The sequence below is a fragment of the Amblyraja radiata genome, chromosome 4 (assembly GCF_010909765.2).
Source record: "Amblyraja radiata isolate CabotCenter1 chromosome 4, sAmbRad1.1.pri, whole genome shotgun sequence".
Lineage (NCBI taxonomy): Eukaryota > Metazoa > Chordata > Chondrichthyes > Rajiformes > Rajidae > Amblyraja > Amblyraja radiata.
Window position 1 is genome coordinate 7,410,787 of NC_045959.1, and position 12,059 is coordinate 7,422,845.

General features: G+C 44.0%; 1 pseudogene; it reads left to right on the top strand.

Annotated features, from left to right (window-relative positions):
* The first annotated feature begins 4,216 nt into the window (after window positions 1-4,216).
* Window positions 4,217-4,325, top strand: LOC116972675 (annotated as a pseudogene).
* Window positions 4,326-12,059: the final 7,734 nt, after the last annotated feature.

The window sequence follows — 12,059 nt, forward strand, 5'->3', positions numbered from 1 at the left end:
GGATGGCGTCATATGAGGAAAGATTGAAAAGACTAGACTTGTATTCATTGGTTTAGAAGGATGAGGGGGATCTTATAGAAACATATAAAATTATAAAAGGACTGGGCAAGCTAGATGCAGGAAAATTGTTCCCAATGTTGGGCGAGTCCAGAACCAGGGGCCACAGTCTTAGAATAAAGGGGAGGTCATTTAAGACTGAGGTGAGAAAAAACTTTGTCACCAGAGAGTTGTGAATTTGTGGAATTCCCTGCCACAGAGGGCAGTGGAGGCCAAGTCACTGGATGGATTTAAGAGAGAGTTAGATAGAGCTCTAGGGGCTAGTGGAGTCAAGGGATATGGGGAGAAGGCAGGCACGGGTTATTGATTGGGGACGATCAGCCATGATCACAATGAATGGCGGTGCTGGCACAAAGGGCCGAATGGCCTCCTCCTGCACCTATTTTCTATGTTTCTAATGTGCCTGCTGCTAAGCAAAGTGTCTTTAATGGTCGTGGTGTACTACATTGTATGCAATTTTGCTCAAACCAACGTATTGACCTATGGAATAGGCAAAGCATTGACTACTGCGACTTATCAGAGAGTGTGGAGACAGACAATGCACAACCAGTATTGTCTGTGGGTTCCCAAGACACCCTGCTTGATGTAGGAAGGAACTGCAGATGCTGGTTTAAATCGAAGATAGACACAAAAAGCTGGCGTAAATCAGTGAGACAGGCAGCATCTCTGGAGAGAAGGAATGGGTGATGTTCCAATTCAAGATCCTTCCTCAGACCCTTCCTGTCCTAAGATTTACTTAGGCTTTATCAATATAGCCATATTGCATACAGTTTTGGTCTCCTAATCTGAGGAAAGCCATTCTTTCCATAGAGGGAGTACCGAGAAGGTTCACCAGACTGATTCCTGGGAAGTCAGGATTTCATATGACGAAAGACTGGATAGACTCGGCTTGTACTCGCTAGAATTTAGAAGATTGAGGGGGGATCTTATAGAAACGTACAAAATTCTTAAGGGGTCGGACAGGCTAGATGCAGGAAGATTATTCCCGATGTTGGGGAAGTCCAGAATAAGGGGTTAAGAACACAGTTTAAGGATAAGGGGGAAGTCTTTTAGGACCGAGATGAGAAAAACATTTTTCACACAGAGAGTGGCGAATCTCTGGGATTCTCTGCCACAGAAGGTAGTTGAGGCCAGTTCATTGGTTATATTTAAGAGGGAGTTACAGTAGATGTGGCCCTTGTGGCTAAAGGGATCAGGGGGTATGGAGAGAAGGCAGGTACTGGATACTGAGTTGGATGATCAGCCATGATCATATAGAATGGAGGTGCGGGCTCGAAGGGCTGAATGGCCTACTCCTGCACCTATTTTCTATGTTTCTATGTTTCTATGTAGCAGCCGCAGACAAAAGTCACATTTCTCCACTAGCACCTCCTCCAACTACAAACCAATCCGACAATCAACCAAACTTCGCTTTCATTGCTGCATTTCATGCCTTCCCATTTCCATTCAAACAATTTGGATTCAGTAACCAAAGTTATCGCTGCAAAATTCCACTTCTTATATATTACAAGATCTTATATTCAGTTTTCACCTCTGTAAGAGAGATAACACTTTAGCATGGAATATGGAACAGATCTTAATTAAATACATTAGCTGCCCAACCTCATTTGAAATAATATGTTGTGCCTATTTGAAACTAAACACATTAGTTTCAGTGTTCATCTGCTCTTATTTTAATAATGTTTCACGTTGCAGTTGTATGTCCGAAATAGGCGCATGGTTCCAATGCTGTGAGCTAAATGAAAGGGTCTGCGAGGGATGAATTTCCAGGTTCAATTGGAAAGCCACCAATTTTATTTACATTGATTTTATGCTTTATTCACTGCACCAGTCATTCTAACATTGAGTCCAATCACACTATGATGTCAAGGAAAACAAGGTTATAATAAAACACTTCAAAGGAACTTTTTTATTCATGACTGAACAATAAATTAGAGGAGCTGAAACTCAATCATTTTTTGGTTTGATTATAGATGTGCTTTCAAATTTAACAGAACTTGAATGAAAATAAATGGCTTTAAAATTTTAACAAGTTTCTGATTGCTTTCGACAATACAAACAGTTTATCAAATTCCCATTAATATTTTACTTTCCATAGGCTACCTTAAGCTGGTTGAAACAAACGGCTCTAATTCAGTAAAAAGGAACAAATGTTGTCTGAAGGGAAAACTTCGGTTACATCTTAAATATTAATGTGGTTAAGTGGGGCAAGAAGAAGATAGGATGTAGGACTATAACTACAATTTTACTTCGGAGTCACGTGAGTGACTACATGAAGAACCCGCCACTACGCTCGTATGTCATTATCGCTACACGCATTGTGAACAAGTCATTACGAGGGGAGGACGTTCCTCCCAAACGGCAGGGTTGAACCTGCAACAAGTAAGGTAGGAGAACTTAGTTTCTTGACTTACCTTTTTTACAGGCAGGCTGATGAAAACTGGCTGGGGAGAGTCTGCAGAACTGCAGGCAGCCAGCAACGGCCGGGGGCACCACTATCTCCCTTAAACGGGAGCCGGAGCCGACCTTAGCTCCAGCAGGACGCCGACAGCGGTGGAGCATTCTGGAGCCGTCATTCCGACGGCTCGGACAACAGCCCCACGGACCTATACTACATGGGTCCGAGGGGCTGGAAGGTGCTGGGTTTTTTCCACAGCACTAAAAATAGCGGCAAGCGGTCAGTGCCCGAGAGCACTGAGTACGCGTTGGAGCCGCTGGGCTTGGGTCGCGAGCGGCCAGTTCTCCGAGAGGACTGGACCGTGTTGGAGCACCCCAGGCCCAAGTGGAGGAGCGGCACAGTGCGGGAAGCACTGCACCGCATTTTTTAAAACTGCCAGACCTGCGGCTGCGAGCGGCCAGCTCCCCGAGAGGACTGGACCGCGTTGGAGCACCGCAGGCACAAGGAGATGGAGCGGCACAGTGCGGGAAGCACTGCACCGCGTTAAAACTGCCATACCTGCGGTTTGCGAGCGGCCAGCTCCCCGAGGGACTGAACCGCATTGGAGCACCGCAGGCTAACGGCAGTACGGGCGGCTCAGTGCTGTGAGCACTGCACCGCGCTTTGGAGCACCGCAGGCCAACGGGGATACAGGCGGCACAGTGACCGTGTACACTGCACCGCATTGGCACTGCGGGGCCTGTACCTGCGAGAACATACCGTTTTGCAGCGATGCAGGTCCAAGAAGAAATCCTCCAGTGGGTAAGTCCCATAGCAGCACCTTATACAGGGCTGTATTTCACTTCTACTATTACAGGGAAGTAGTTGAGGAAAAGACAGACTCAGGGAGAAGGAAGCAGCACCTTTTCTATAGGGCTATAATCATGCTTCTCTCTCCCCAGTAGACTCTTCTGTCAGAAGAGTGCTGGGGTCAAGTCTAGGGCAAACCCTGGACAGGTAAACAGATGTAAGAGCTGTAACAATGAGGTGATGCCTTTTCTAAGTCACAAAGTACATAGAGTGCATTATTGGTCCTTTCCTGATAGAAATACAGGAATACTTATTGCCACCGGGGATTGTAAATCCCTGAATGTACTAAACTAATCAATTTATGCATCTGGTTACATCCAACCGGGATTGACGTGGGCCTGTGTAAACCCGAAACCTCCTAGCAAAATCTTTTTATTTGGGGGTGACCTATCTAGAAGGTCAAGGAGTTGGACAATGAAGCCAAACTGGAGCTCATCTAAACGTCCAAACATCATCCTCAAAGGTATCGCCCCTATGCTGGAAGATGTGTACACCCACAACACACGGCCTCGGGGATCCAGAAGAAAACAGTAAAACCAGAAGGAAGCAAGGAGGTTGGTGCGAGAAGACATCGAATAAATAACTTTTTGACACTCATATCTTAAACAGTATCCGGGGATACACAATACAACACATAATCTTCTAGTCCAGCTGATATATCGAGAGAGGAATTTGGAGGAGAACACCAAGTTGGGCTATAGTATTTGCTGATGTTTATACACGATATGGAACACCAGATGCCGATCTACTCGTATCCAGACATAATCACTAATTACCAAATATGTCATAAGGGATACAGACACTGGACATCAGCAACAGATGGGGTTTTAGCTGCATTGCAAGGGAAGAATTATTATCTACGCATTCTCGTCCTAACAAAATAGGATATGGCGCTTGACGCATCAATCATAGATCAGATCTCGGCTTTTTGGCTAAGATCAAGTATAATATCTGTTCTTATCAGTTTAAATGTCTGATATGTCCCTTATCTAGGGACCATATATCATAAAATTAAATAAATAAATAGAAAAGATTTTAAAAAAGAAAAAGAAAAAAAAAGTGAAAAAGAAATAAAACGATATATTCGTTTTAAGAACAGAAACCTTTTCTATTGATAAGTATATTCGTTTTAAGAACGAAAATGGCAAGCATTGATTCAAAGGATGCTTACAATTTCAGTACCCATAACAGGTGACCACGGACGTTATTTTTATCTAATTGGATGGCTCAGCTCTAGCAGTATAGAGCACTACCTAATGTGTTTACATTAGCACCTAGGTTATTTACAAAATATGACAACCAGCCACACAATGGTAATGGCTTCTTTGGATGACATACTAATTGTGTGGAAACTTAGGACGGGCTGAACAAACGGTAACAGCCACTTAACAATTATTTGGAAACTAGGATCATTATCCATCCAATTAAATCAAAATTAAAGCCTTCAAACTAAAGGGATTATTTGGGGTTCACCATTAACTCAGTTCCTCATGTCAGTAACTTTGCCAACAGAGGTTACAACCTTAATAGAGGCATACAGCAAAATCATTGACATGAGGATAAACCATCCATCAGACTGGTAGCAAGAATATTGGCAACATATGGTTTCCAGCCACATAATTCAGACCCTTACATTATAAAGATTTACAGAGGGCCAAAATATGAACTCTTAAAATTAATGGTGATCATTTCAATAGAATGATGAAGCCATACAGAAGCCATATTGGAACTAAATGGTGGAAAGATAACATTGGGCATTGCTCCAATCCTATCATTGTCAGCAACCAGTCTATGGTCCTACATATGGATACTATGCACTAGGACGGTGTGTTACCAATTCCATCTCCAGCTGTGGAGAAAGATGGAATACACAGCAAGCATCATTATTACTAACACTGGGCATAACTACCTGGAATCTTCAATCTCTCTCTATCTCTGGCAACGGTCCCCAAGTGCCTGAAAACAGCCACCATAGTGCCGGTGCCGAAAAAGTCCAAAATCACCAACCTCAACGACTACCGGCCGGTTGCCCTGACTCCAATCCCCATGAAGTGCTTCGAAAGGCTGGTCCTCTCCCATATTAAATCCAGCATCCCTGCCTCACTGGACTCCCATCAATTTGCATACAGGGCAAATAGATCGACAGAGGATGCCATCTCTCTGGCCCTTCACACTGTCCTGACTCACCTGGACAGACAGGGCACGTATGTGAGGATGCTCTTCATTGACTATAGCTCTGCATTCAATACGGTCATCCCCACCAAGCTCACCACCAAACTCCACCAGCTAGGCCTCAGCTCACCGATATGCGCTTGGATCCTGAACTTTCTCACGGAGCGACCGCAGGCAGTGAGACTGGGCCCGCACCTGTCCTCCACCATCACCCTGAGCACCGGCACACCACAGGGTTGTGTACTAAGCCCCATGCTCTACTCCCTCTTCACTCATGACTGTGTCCCTGCATTCGACACCAACACCATCGTGAAGTTTGCAGACGACACAACAGTGATTGGGCTGATCACCAACGGTGATGAAACAAAATACAGAGCTGAGGTGCAGAACCTGGCGGACTGGTGCGCCAATAACAACTTGGCACTAAACACCTCCAAGACCAAGGAGCTGATTATTGACTTCAGGAGGTCCCATTCTGGAGAATACGCCCCAATCTCCATTTATGGGGAAAGTGTGGAGAGAGTGTCCAGCTTTAAGTTTCTGGGCACTCACATTTCAGAAGACCTCACATGGTCCACAAACACCGCCGCGCTGGTCAAGAAGGCACAGCAACGACTGTTCTTCCTGAGGACATTAAAAAAGACTGGTCTGCCCCAACAGCTGCTGACAACGTTCTACCGCTGCACCACAGAGAGCATACTAACGTATGGCATCTCTGTGTGGTATCTCAGCTGCACGGAGGCAGAGAGGAGAGCTCTTCAGCGCGTCGTCAACAGAGCGCAGAGGATCATCGGGACAGAGCTACCAGCCTTGGAGGGCATCTACCACACGCGGTGCCTCAGGAAGGCCCTCAGCATCCATAAGGACTCATCACACCCCTGCCACGGTCTGTTTCAACTACTTCCCTCCGGCAGACGTTACAAGGCCTTCTACGCCCGAACCTCCAGACTCAGGAACAGTTTCATCCCAAGAGCTATAGCGGCTCTGAACCGGCCCTAATGAGTGCCCCCCCACCCACCCCCTTTGGACAGTCTCCCTCAGATGGTCACGTCAATCAATTCAGCTTGTTTATTTATGTATTGTATTTATTTACCTTTCTTGTACATCAGTGGAGCTGCACACTAAATCTCGTTGCACTGACGTGCAATGACAATAAAAGATATATTATTATTATTATTATTATTAAATGTTGGGTGTTTTTTCATGGCCTAAAGTCATGTTGCTCTGGAATATATTAAACAGGTTATTAGATTATAAATTAACAACACTACTGTGGTAGCACATATCAACCACATGGGTGAAAGGGAATCTACATCATGTAACAATCTGGCCAACACAATTTGGCAACCTCATCAGGGGGGGGGGGTACTAAGGGAAATACTACGAGACTCTGCGTCTGGTGTTTTTAACAGTACCCGACTGACCTACCCAACCATGGTTCTAGGTGGTATTAGGGAATGAGATTAGAACCATGCAGCACCATCCAAAACAGACGGCCAGAGCAATGGACATGATCACAGCGGGCCACAGACAATCAACCTAAAGACAATGTCTAAAATACATAAACTAATGGGAGATGTGTTGCAACCATAATACATCATCCAGCCTGTTTGGAAGCTTTGTTAACCTACAGGGGCTTAGTATTAGTGACATCAACTGTGCCAGAAGTGGCCCATCTACTTACCTATGGCAAGAGAACGGAACAACAGCTTATGAGGGACACTTTTTATGGGAATTCCCCAAAGACCAGGTATTCCCAAATATGGGACATCAGCATCGTCTTAACGTTGTTAAAGAACTGGGCTCCAGCCACAGCGCTGTCATTACAGTTTTTGACATTTTACAAAACTGTCATGCTGATGGCTTAGGTCACGGCACTAAGGACTCAGTCCCTACCAAATTAAGGCTGGATACCTTGACCAGTTCACCTGGCAACTTACACTTCTATATTCAGGAATTAGGGAACTAAACAGACAGGGGTCAGCAGGCCTTAAAATAACATTTTTTAGAGCCTACCCTACAGATGATTGACTGTGTTGTGAGACATCTACAAATATACATGGAACAAACCCAGACCATAAGTGGCACAGAAGAGGAACCTCATCAACGACAGACAGCCTCATTAAAGAATAACAGGCCAGGCCAGCTAAATGGCTAACATAGTATTGACATAAGTTGGTGTAAACACTAACTGGGTTAAAATCTCACTCCACCAGGCTGCAGCAACGTCGGCAGCATTTAAATTGGAGGTTCCTATGGATAAAATCCTCAGGACTGCAGGATGGCCATCGGAAAGAACATTCTAAGGATTATAACTAACCAGTAATGGAAACTGGAATTTTTCAGAAACATTGTTAAGTTTCTGTACCATAATTTACCCCAAAAAACAGGGGCTATCAATTATTATTAACTTTATGGTTATTTATATATATCATATTGATGTTTAATATGTTATCACTATTCTCCCCAAAACCAAGGCAGACGTGATGATGGACTCGTTCCACGGCTTGAATCACAGAGCTTTGAAATCTTCATGTAGTCACTCACGTGACTCCGAAGTAAAATAGTAAGATTAAACGAGAACTTACCAGTTCGAAGTTTGATCTGTATTTTATGAGGAGTAACGTTGAGGGAATACATGCCCTCCGCTCCCACCCTTGATCATAAGCACAACTGGTATCTTTTCTCTAATCTTACTATGTTTAAGTCATTACACGTATCTGTGATTCACTCCGCTGCTTTGAAGAATGATACACGTGCGTAGTGGCGGGTTCTTCATGTATTCCCTCAACGTTACTCCTCATAAAATACAGATCAAACTTCGAACTGGTAAGTTCTCGTTTAATCTTACTATTAAATGTAGGTTCATAGTTGAGGATATTAAGCTAATCTTAGTTGGCCTAAAAGCAAAATAGTGCAAAATTGAAACTTTGAAATAAAACAGAAAATGTTGAAAATACACAGATCAAGCAGCTTCGGTAGAGAGAGAAACAGAGTTACTTATTTCAGGCTAATGATTTATCACAACTGAATATTTCCAGCATTTATTTTGGTTTTTAAGCATTAGCTGACCTCCCCTTCCTTAAGGCAGGAATGAAGGAAACCTTGATTGCTTGACGTTGGTTATGAATTCACTGCCAGCTATTAGTATTCCAAGCATACTGAACTTTTCAAGTACCTGGACTTTCAGAAAGCATTTGATGTACCTGGACTTACAGAAAACATTTCATAAGGTCATACATAGGAGAATAGTGGACAAAATTAGGGCACTTGGTATTGGGGGTAGAGTGCTGACATGGATAGAAAATTGGTTGGCAGACAGGAAACAAAGAGTAGGGATTAACGGGTCCCTTTCAGAATGGCAGGCAATGACTAGTGGGGTACCGCAAGGCTCGGTGCTGAGACTGCAGCTGTTTACAATATGCATCAATGATTTAGATGAAGGGATTCAAAGTAACATTAGCAAATTTGCAGATGAGACAAAGCTGGGTGGCAGTGAACTGTGAGGTGGATGCTATGAGAATGCAGGGTGATTTGGACAAGATGGGTGATTGGGCAGATGCATGGCAGGTGCAGTTTAATGTGGATAAATGTGAGGTTATTCACTTTGGTAGCAAAAACAGGAAGACAGATTACTATCTAAATAGTGTCAAATTGGGAAAAGGGGATGTACAACGGGATCTAGAGCTCCTTGTTCATCAGTCAATGAAAGTAAGAATGCAGATACAGCAGGCAGTGAAGAAAGTGAATGGCATGTTGGCCTTCATAACAAGAGGAGTTGAGTATAGGAGCAAAGAGGTCCTTCTGCAGTTGTATAGGGCCCTTGTGAGACTACACCTGGTGTATTGTGTGCAATTTTGGTCCCCTAATTTGAGGAAGGACATTCTTGCTATTAAGGTAGTGCAGCGTAGGTTCACAAGGTTAATTCCCAGGATGGCGGGACTGTCATATGCTGAGAGAATGGAGCGGCTGGGCTTGTATACCCTGGAGTTTAGAAGGGTGAGAGGGGGTCTTATTGAAACATATAAGATTATTAAAGGTTTGTACATGCTAGAGGCAGGAAACATGTCCCTGATGTTGGGAAAGTCCAGAACCAGGGGCCACAGTTTAAGAGTAAGGGTTAATCCATTTAGAACGGAGATGAGGAAACACTTTTTCTCACAGAGAGTTGTGAGTGTGGAATTCTCTGACTCAGATGGCGGTGAAGGCTGGTTCTCTGGATACTGTCAAGAGAGAGCTAGGTAGGGCTCTTAAAGATAGTGGAGTCAGGGGATATGGGGAGAAGGCAGGAACGGGGCACTCATTGTGGATGATCAGCCATGATCACATTGAATGGTGGTGCTGGCTCAAAGGGCCGAATAGCCTACTCCTGCACCTGTTGTGTATTGTGTATTAGACAGAGAACAAAGGTTACATTGAAACAGTGTTTCTACTCAGAGCTATGAATCAACCAACAAGTATTCTAGAATTAAAACTGCTTAGGAATAATAAATAGTGCATAAACCATAGAAACATAGAAACATAGAAAATAGGTGCAGGAGGAGGCCATTCAGCCCTTTGAGCCAGCACCGTCATTCATTGTGATCATGACTGATAGTCCCCTATCAATAACCCATGCCTGCCTTCTACCCATATCCCTTGCATATCCCAAAACATTTTGAAATTAGGTGCAAAGGATTAGGGTTAAGGCTGTTTGACAAGATAGCAACTTGCTGAAGCATAATGTGCAAGTAAGATCTCAATCTCTGAAACCTTGTATCACTTCACCAAAGCCTGATTTGTACTCCTGATTCGAGTTGTAGCTAAACTTCCAAGGAATGGTACACAAAGCCAGAGGAGCAAATGTTTTGTTAATCTATTTTGTACATTTTTCGATGGCAAATCCAACATTTACTGGTGATTCCTAATTGCCCTTGAGAGGATATAGCTCAACCAATGTCCGGTGCAGCCATGGCACTGTTGGGTAATGTTCAATGGTTCGATGGTTCTTTTTTGTCACACGTACCCACGCACAATTAAATTCTCTTTTTTTGCATACTGTTCAGTGAAAATCCTACTATAGATTAGGCACAATCACACTAAGTATAAGAGTGTAACATGGTAGACAACACAAGGTCAGTACACAAGAGTCGCCACGTTTTAGGCACCACTAGTATCCTTCAAGTCTGAAATTGTAAAAATATGTTAAGAGTCTTAACTTGGACATGGAGGGCCATTGTTCTGGTGGCAGCACTGGGTATGTGCTCCAGGGCAGGGGTCATTTTGGCCTGGCATCCACTTCCAGGATTTAGACCCAACATTAATGAATGACAATGGACTTACAACACAGTTTGGGGAGTGATTTGGAGGGAAATTGGCAGTGGTGCTCCCATTTTGTACCTGCTGTCCATTTGTTTGGGGATGTTAGAGATTGAGGATTTCTATGGTACTGTTGAAGTAGCCTTGATAAGTTACTTCAGTGTTCATTGTACATGGTGCCCAATGCAACCATGGTGTGCAGGCAGTGGAGGGAGTTTATGTTTAAGGTGGTGGATGGGTATCAGTCAAAGTGGAAACTTTGCCCTGGATGGTGTCAAGTTGCTTAGAATATCAACAGCACATAATTTACTACCAATTATGTATTTAAGGGTTTATTTTGCTCCAGCTCTCAGTTGATAGTCAGATACATTCTGACAGGTACTCGTTAGGTTGGTCCACTTAACTTTCTGGGTGATGGTGACCAATAGGATATTAATAGTATTGTGGTCACTGTGATGGCGATGCTATTGCACAGCATAGGAAGACGATGACCAAAGGCTTGAAAGTAACAAAAACTTGAAAGTAACAAACCAATAGTTTGTTGGGGTAAGTAACACCAACATAGAGAAGGAACTGAGGATTCCATACAGTAGATGAGCCATAAGTCAAAAGGGTCAAGTGTTTAATTGTTATCTATCTATCTATCTATCTATCTATCTATCTATCTATCTATCTATCTATCTATCTATCTATCTATCTATCTATCTATCTATCTATCTATCTATCTATCTATCTATCTATCTATCTATCTATCTAATGGTTTGCGTTGTTTTCACATTTGCGCAAAAATGGTACCCAATATCGCTACGATTCTTCGCCACCTTACTCACCATTCTCCTGTGATGCAAGTACACCAAGTTGTGTTCCAATCGGTGGAATATTACATTAGTTATTATGGTTTAAAAATTGTAAAATCAGCACATTCGCAGATTGTTCTACTCGTCTGTTAGCAGATTGGTCTTCTCACCTGGAACAGCGACACCCCTTCCAGCACCCACTGTCAATCACCGGCGGCGAGGGGAATAAAGGGCCTGTCCCACGAGCATGCGACTCCATGTGGCAAGCGTGACCTAACGTGGTCGCTTGAGCCATACGGCCTCGCGGGGCCGGTCCCACTTTGATCGCGGAGTTGTGCGGAGCTGGTCCCGAAATCGCGCGGGGCTCCGAAAAACTGACCGTGTTCAAAAATTCCGCGCAGCAACGGCCTGCCGGCCCGCAGCCCCATTGAGGCCGTATGCACCGCCTCAACGGGCATATGCAGCGTCTCGACGCCGTACCCACCGCC